The sequence below is a fragment of the Nicotiana sylvestris genome, chromosome 5, assembly GCF_000393655.2.
Source record: "Nicotiana sylvestris chromosome 5, ASM39365v2, whole genome shotgun sequence".
Taxonomy (NCBI): Eukaryota; Viridiplantae; Streptophyta; class Magnoliopsida; order Solanales; family Solanaceae; genus Nicotiana; species Nicotiana sylvestris.
Genome location: NC_091061.1, coordinates 42513503 through 42521902, shown reverse-complemented (window position 1 = coordinate 42521902; position 8400 = coordinate 42513503).

Here is an 8400-nt window from a genome sequence, read left to right as displayed (position 1 = left end):
TTATTTTACAGTTGCATCACTCCTGTCTACTTTGCCGTTCATGTTCTGTATTAAGAATGCTACTCCCTCTTTGCATTTGCTGTTTGTTATGAACTCCCTATACCCCCACTCCCTTCTATGTGTTTGAGTTAAGGTCCATGGCTTGACAACATCCAAATTGCTGCTTAGGTCTGAACCTGATCCTCAATGGATCCCAACTCTCAAAATGTGGCTAATAGGCTAGTCAGTGGTGTGCCAGCACTCCTGATTACTGGGCATGACCACCAGCCTTCCATGGCCTTCCTCTAAATCCCCTTTATGCACTTACACTTACTCTTAGATTCTATGTTCTGCCCCCTCTAATGAGCCTTGCTTTGGGACCTTGAGTTCCCTCTAAACTTGGACATTTGAGGGCTGGCATTTCCACACTGCACTATGCTCTTAATTCTGCAATATTTGGGTTGTAAGCACTGCCCGGAGTCCATTTGAGGCTCTTGAGGAACTGTGACGCATCCCAAATAAGAGAAGGCTTTGGAAACCTAATCTTGGAAGTTGGTTCACCTCATATTGTTGGACCTTGAGTCTGAATTAGGCTCCTTGGTTGTAGCTTAATTTCTGATGTAATTTTACTTTTTCTTAATTCATTCTGGTCTGTACTATGTTCTAATAACTTATGGGGTTCTAGTGAAAGGGGGGTCACTTATGCATGCAAAGGGTAGACAACATGCTCATAGGTGTTACCATTTACAATTTCTGCACTTCCGCATTAGAAATCCTGTCTGTAGGATTTTCTGCACCTCTGCATATATAAAAATCCTGCCTATAGTTTTCTGCATTCATGCACGTCATATAGAAATCCTGCCTATAGGTTTTCTGCACCTCTGCATACATAGAGATCATGTCTATAAGTTTATAGGTTAAGTAATAATAAGTTTTATTCTAGATACCATGTCTCTAGGACTCCTGCACTTTCATAATCGTTTTAAAACCAACAACACCTAGAAATCATGCCTATAAGAGTAACCTTTGAATCTGATTCGCTTATGTCATCTGCAAGTTTAAAATCAGTTGTAATGTTGTCGAAAATGTGCGGAACTTTCTTTTTTCCTATAATCAGTAAGTTTTCTTTAAAGTCAGAGCAAGCTCTGTTAGATATCATGCCTATAGGTCTCACTTAGGCAAACCATTAGGTAATTAATTAACTACATCAGTCTTTGATAAATTACAACCAGGGAAGGCTAATTCGGACTCCTCATCTGAGAAATATGTGATGAATCAGACTATCCTACGCTTTAATTTGATTTCAGAACATAACCAGTACATGCAAGACATGCTAAACAATCTGTCTTTAAATGAGGAGGCCTATTTGAGCCCTTTAAACTGTTATGTGTAATCTCCATACCTGCCTTATATGTTTTGATTGTCGCCCTAGAATTTTGTCCTTTTAAATATCTAAAAACCAAATATCCCTTCCCTTTAGGACTAGTAGTCCCAAATGCATCCGGGACTGATAGGATTGGGGCGGGTACTAGCATGCAATAAGTAACGATACTATTTCGCGCCTAATACCTTAACGGGATGGGAAAAGGTAGATATGGATATGATGACCGGTGCACTAATACTATGCGCAACCCCTCTTCTGAGGAGCGATTGCCGGATATTGCATTGATCGATCCATATTAATCATAAAACTAGGACCCCCCTCCCCTTTACCTGTCCTTATTTGTTTTTTTAGAATTTCTTAAATCTTTCATAAATTTCTGCACTCTTTGCTGTACCTCAAAAGTTTTTTCAATTTATTTGACATGCAAGCCCCTCTATTTGAGCCCTTAATTGCTTGTTTGATTATGCGAAGTCACAATTGTAACATGGCCGGGAACCACACTAGTGGATCTTGAGGGGTGCCTAACACCTTCCTCTCGAGATAATTTCTAGCCCTTACCCGAACTCTGGTTCTTCAAACTCAAACCCTTCTTAGTGTCCTAATGCACTTAATCATTAGGTGGCGACTCTTCAAGTTCCAAAACCCAATTCCCAAAAGGGAACGAGTTGTCCTCCTAAATGTCACAAGCCCGATTTTGCGAGAAAAAGGGGGCGCGACAGCGTGGCGACTCTGCCGGGGAATTTCTTTAGGCTTTTACCATTTCATATTATTTGTGACTTTACTGCTTCTTTATTGCCTTTATTTAATGTCTTTATTTCTCTTCTATTACGAAACTAAGTTGGCTCCTTTGTTTCTTTTCTTTAATGCTTTCCTTTAATACTGTTGTAATTATGAGCAATTATTGTAATCATTACTTTATGAACGTGCAAACACATGACAACTTGTTTCATTCTTGTAACTGCATATTCAACATCATATTCCACTCGTTCCTAACAAAATACCATAGCAACGCTTATTATGAGTGGTTGCCCCCTTCCGATATCATTACCCCCTAAATTTGGCAAAGGCGTATTTGCGGTGAAACCAGTCGATCAACGGTATAGTCGACGGTTCCGTACCTTTCCCTATTGAGTTTTCCGCTCAAGGGTACTAGTCTAATACCTTATAGAAACCCTACTCTGTTCAATTGTGCATGCATCACTGTCAAAACCTAGCCGAGTCAGTTATGTTGTCCACATAATGACTCTTTAAGATAGCCTTGTCCAAAGTCCACTGGGTTCCCTGGGAACCCAAATGGACATTACCATATTCTGTGCATTTATTTGGAGAACTAAATGTTGCTTATGCTAATTATTGGTTTAAATGGTCGAGTCCGGCGGGGGTAAGGGTCTAACACTTTGTTTTGCAGAAATGAGGCACGAAGTCCCCAGATTTGGCATGGTCACCAACATTCACCCAAGGTTGCTAAGCTGGTGGGAGGATCTTCACTCCAGTGATCAGGCCCTTGTCTGGAAATACCTAGGAAATTTGCCTTCTCTCCTGGAGGTCCAACCCAACAACAAAATCATAAAAGCTGCTACTCTGTTCTGGGACTGTGATAGGTCTGTGTTTCGCTTCGGGGAGATTGAGATGACACCTCTGCTTGAGGAAATAGGAGGATTAGCTGGTATTCCATGGGAGACTCTGGGTTTACTTATGCCGGAAAATTGCAAGGGTAGGGGTTTTCTCAAAATGCTGGGCCTAAAGAAAAACACAAACTTGACTTGTTTGAAGGATTCCTACATTCCTTTCGACTATCTGTACGAAAGGTACGACCATAGTAAGTCCTACCGCACTTACCCAGATGAATTCTCCCTCACCTCATTGGGGTATATCTACAGAAGGGTCTTTGTCTTTATGTTCTGCTTCTTGGGGATGATAGTGTTTCCTATGAAGAAAGCAAGGATTCACACCAGGCTAGCTATGGTCACTAAAACCTTAATGGAGGGAATTGGTGAGCAACCCTTTAGCATAGTGCCCATGATCGTTATAGAAATGTACTGAGCCTTGCAAAAAGTGTCAACAAGGAGCCCCACACTTCGAAGGCTGCAACTTGCTACTCCAGCTCTGGCTCATGGAACTTCTCCAAAGGGGTGAATATCACTAAGAGATTCAGCAGAGAGACTAGGACGATCATATAGCCTTCCATCAACCAAGGCGAATGAACTACATGCCCGACATGTTCGCTCAGCCAGAAAATGCCAAAGGATAGGTGGAGCTATTTGAAAATCTGACTGAGGATCAAATACAATGGATGTTTGAATGGTTCCCTACTGACGAGTTCATTGCCCAATCCAGGGACGTGCCATTTCTGATACTAATTGGCTTAAGAGGAACTTACCCTTATGTCCCCCTCCGGGTCATGAGACAGGCTGGTAGGAAGCAGGTTATACCAATGGTCGACAAAATGAGTCACTTTTGGGCTGATTTCCAAGCTGATGACAGTCCTTATAAGTGCCAAGCTCAGCGTATGTGGCATTGCAAGATCATCATGGGAAGAGATACTATTAAGCCAGACAGATACCATGCTGGCTGCACCCCATACTATTCAGGATGGCTGGAGGATAATCACAATGGTCTGGGCCAACCTAGGTTTGTTCGAGGTCACAGGATCATCGATGAAAAGGCTGAATCACAGGTCAAGTACAACCAATTGCGCAAGAGGATACAGGAATGCGAAAGTGAGCACCGGGAGATTCAAGAAGCCCATCAAAAGTTGATTGAAGAATGGAAAGCTATGGCTGTCAGCGCCAACAAGCGACTAGGGTATTTGGAGTGGGGTTTAGTGGAATTGGAAAAAAAGTTCATCCAGAGGATTGAAAACTGCTAGAATGCTGAGGGAAGCGAAGAAGGACACTTGGCTAGAGCCTATTTGCTGCAGGGACTGCGTGAGCTGGTAAAGCTATTCGATGGAGCTAAAGATGCCGAGTCTGGGGAAGGTCCTTCTGGGACCAAATAGTTAGGTGTCTTTTCTTTAAAAATATAATAAGGGCAACGACCATTAGTGACATTTTATTTTTCTGCTATTTTAGTGTCGTTTTGGGATCCGTCTTATTTTTATCAATAAAATGAGGCATTTATCATTATAAGTTCTCCAAATCAACTTGTCGCTAGGCCTACCTCGGGAACAATGAGGCTCCCAAATTAGGACACGATTTATATTCTTGCACTATGTGTTTAAATATTGCAACATTTTCTTCCCAATATCCGCACTAACTTGCTACCTTTTTTGTTCTTACTTTTATTTATTCCCCTCCCCAAAGGTCAGTTCGTGAACTCTGGCATCGTCATCATACTCCACAAGATCTAAGGGCCCTCCACCTCCTCCTCCTCTTCGTCCTATCAGAAACAAGAATAAGGGAAAGATGGAAGATTTGAGCAACATCAGAAAGGAGAACTCAGTTGAAAGGGTAGAGGTTCCTCAGGATATTCAGGTTTCCAAGGAAAATGCCTCCCATCTCGAACAGAAGTTATTGAAGTTTCAGGAAGAACTGGACCAAGTTCGGAACTTGGCGAATTTGTCATTTTCCCTCACTACCCCAAATGTCAACTTTTCCAACACTTAAAACCCCACACATCCACAAAGGATCCCAAAACCACAAAACCAACCTGCTCCCCATCACCACTGCAACACATGCCACACTTCAGACAACACCCCACTGCTCATCCCTGAACCACTAAACTCCACAAATGATCATCTCTACAACACCCCCATCTATGTGGAAACCATACCACACTATACTCAACCTATTTAAAGCACACCTGAGTTTGATGACAAAGACTCTATTATCAAGAATCTGACTGCAGAACTCAAGAAGCTGACTAGCAGATTTCAGGGTGTTGAAAGAAGCAAGGGGATTGAGGGACTGAATTACGAGGACCTTTGCATTCAGCCAGATGTTGAACTTCCTGAGGGGCTTAAACCTCCCAAGTTCGAGATGTTTGATGGAACAGGGGGTTCTAGAGTCCATTTGAGGACGTACTGCGATAAGCTGGTTGGAGTAGGAAGGGATGAAAAGATTTGCATGAAACTCTTTATGAGAAGTCTGAAAGGAGATGCTTTGTCTTGGTACATCAACCAAGACCCTAGGAAGTGATCAAATTGGGTAAGTATGGCATCCGATTTCATGGACAGGTTCAGGTTCAACGTGGAAAATGCACCAGACGTGTTCTACATCCAGAGCTTAAAAAAGAAACCCTCGGAGACATTCCGTGAGTATGCTACTCATTGGAGATCAGAAGCCGCTAAGGTTAGACCGACTATGGAAGAAGAACAAATGAATAGGTTTTTCGTTCGAGCTGGTTAATGTTGATTGAAAGCCAGAAATTTTTTGACATCATCAAGCTAGGGGAAAGGATCGAGGAAGGTATCAAAAGTGGTATGGTCACTAACTTTGAAGCTTTGCAGGCCACCAACAAGACTCTACAGTCTGGTGGCACATCCAAGAAAAGGTACGTGAGCGCCGTGTTAGTTGCACAAAGAACAAAATCCCCAATTGAATACCAAACCTACCCAATACCTCCACTCACATATCAACCTACCCCAAGTTACCAAGCACCCTTACCCTCTTACCAAACTCCACCACCTACTTACCAATCACTTTCACTTCCCACATATCAGCCCACTTCGCCTAGATATTCCCAAACCGCACATGTCTATCAAGCCTACAATACTCAACCCTCTCACTATCAACCACCTCCCACCTGCCAAAACTTTCCTAGGCCCCGACCAAACTTCGACCGCAGACCCCCCAAACAGTATACCGCCATCGCTGAACCTATCGACCAGCTATATGAAAGGCTCAAAGCTGCTGGTTACATCACCCCTATCCCTGCCATAAACCCCGAAAACCCCTCCCAATGGGTCAACCCAAACAAAACCTGTGCATACCATTCCGGCATGAAGGGGCATACCATTGATGAGTACCGCTCTCTGAAGGATAAGATCCAAGCTTTGATTGACAACAAGATCATCATAGAAAGGGAGCCAGCTCCGAATGTCCGCAACAACCCTCTGCCCGACTATAAGGGTGGGGGCGTTCACATGATTGAGATAGATGATGATTGGGACCCTAAAGGGTCGATCAGATTGATCGCTGAAGGTGACGAGCCAAAGGAACCAACGGTCACACTTAATCCGATTGTGGTCCAGATCCAGCCTTCTGAAAATGTTGAAGTAAACATGTCCATACCACTTGAATTCGAAGCACCTTCTTCTGTAAAGACGCCGGAACCTATTGAGGTCGAGTTTGGGTCTCCAAAGACACCTGCACCATTCGAAGTGGCTGTGTTACCATCCAAGGCAAAGGTACCCATCCCAGTGGCCATGACAGCCGTAACACCATTCCACCTAAAGGCCATACCATAGGATTACACCGCCGAGTCGAGAAGGATAGGAAAAACCAAATCTGGAGAAGCAATTGCAACATAGGGTATGACAAGAACCGGCAGGGTTTATACCCCATAACACCTAGCCGGGTCTAGTAAGCAGGCCTCTAGACGACCAACCGTCACTGAAACTGGACCTGATGATCTCTGGAGGAAGATACAAGCCAAAGAGTATTCGGTTATTGATTAGTTGAACGAAATGCCAGCCCAGATCTCTATCTTGGCTCTGCTGCAAAGCTCTGACGCACATAAGAATGAGTGAGGCATATGTATCCAGCAACATAACTGGAGTAGAAATGGCAAACATGGTGGGGCGAGTATTGGAGAGTCACAAGATCACTTTCCACGAAGATGAGCTGCCACCTGAAGGGCTAATCCACAACAAGGCCTTGCACATCACTGTGCAGTGTGAAGATCATTTCATCACCAGAGTCCTGATTGACGGAGGGTCCAACCTCAATATTTGCCCATTGGTGACTCTCAGAACATTGGGAAAGAGCCTGTATGAGATCAAGGATGGAGCCATCAATGTCAAAGCTTTCGATGGATCCTAAAGGTCCACTATTGGGGAAATCAATTTGTGTCTGCAAATGGGACCGACCTGGTTCGACGTTGATTTTCAAGTGATACATGTCCCAGTATCTTACAACCTGCTATTGAGACGGCCCTGGATCCATGCCGCTGGGGCTGTGGCCTCAACTCTGCATCAAGTAGTGAAATTCGAGTGGAATCACTAAGAGGTAATTATTCATGGCGACGATAGCAATACCATATACAGTCGCCAAACCATCCCAGCAATCGGAGGAAGAAGAAAGATAGGCGGAGAAACCTACCATCACATTGAGCGAGTCAACACCGTGGACAAGGATAAATGGTGGGATAACAAAATTGAAAGTATACTGAATTGGTGTGGATACGAACCTGGAAAAGGACTTGGCAAGAATCTCCAAGGAATCACTAAGCCTATCAAGTTGAAGAAACACGGTACCACTTTCGGTTTGGGATATGAATATACTTGGGAGTAGTTCAACCACTGGTAGCCACCACGGTGCAGTCCCTACTACCCGCTGGAGCATTTGATACCTCGCTTAGAGCAGACCTTCGAGCCAGCTGATGTCATATAAGGGTCAGAAGAAGAGGAAGCACTAGCGGCGATGTGGAATTTGTTTTTGGAAGATAATAATATGGACTATTGTGTCATTTTCGAGGAGAAGGGGGAGGAAGGCCCTTCTATACAAGCTGTGAGCCGAGGAGCATGCCTCAACAATTGGTCCATCAGAACCACCAGGGCCCGAAAAGCTTCGGGGTAGCAAGGATGAACAAAGCACCATACATTATCTTTATTTTTCTCTAGTTGACTTTCTTTCCGCATTTTTAATATTGAAATAAGAGCTCCAATGTTCAAAACAATTATGAAATTTATCAAAGCATTTTAGTTTCTTATAAATCTTACTCTTATAACTTTTTATCGTTTACTTTATTTACACAGCATTACTATTACTTATTTTGATGAACCGACGATTGTGACGTGCGATGAGGCAACACAACAAACGGATATGGACTCAGAAGAAGATGATATACCAGAAGAAGTTGTTAAAGAGGTCGAGGAT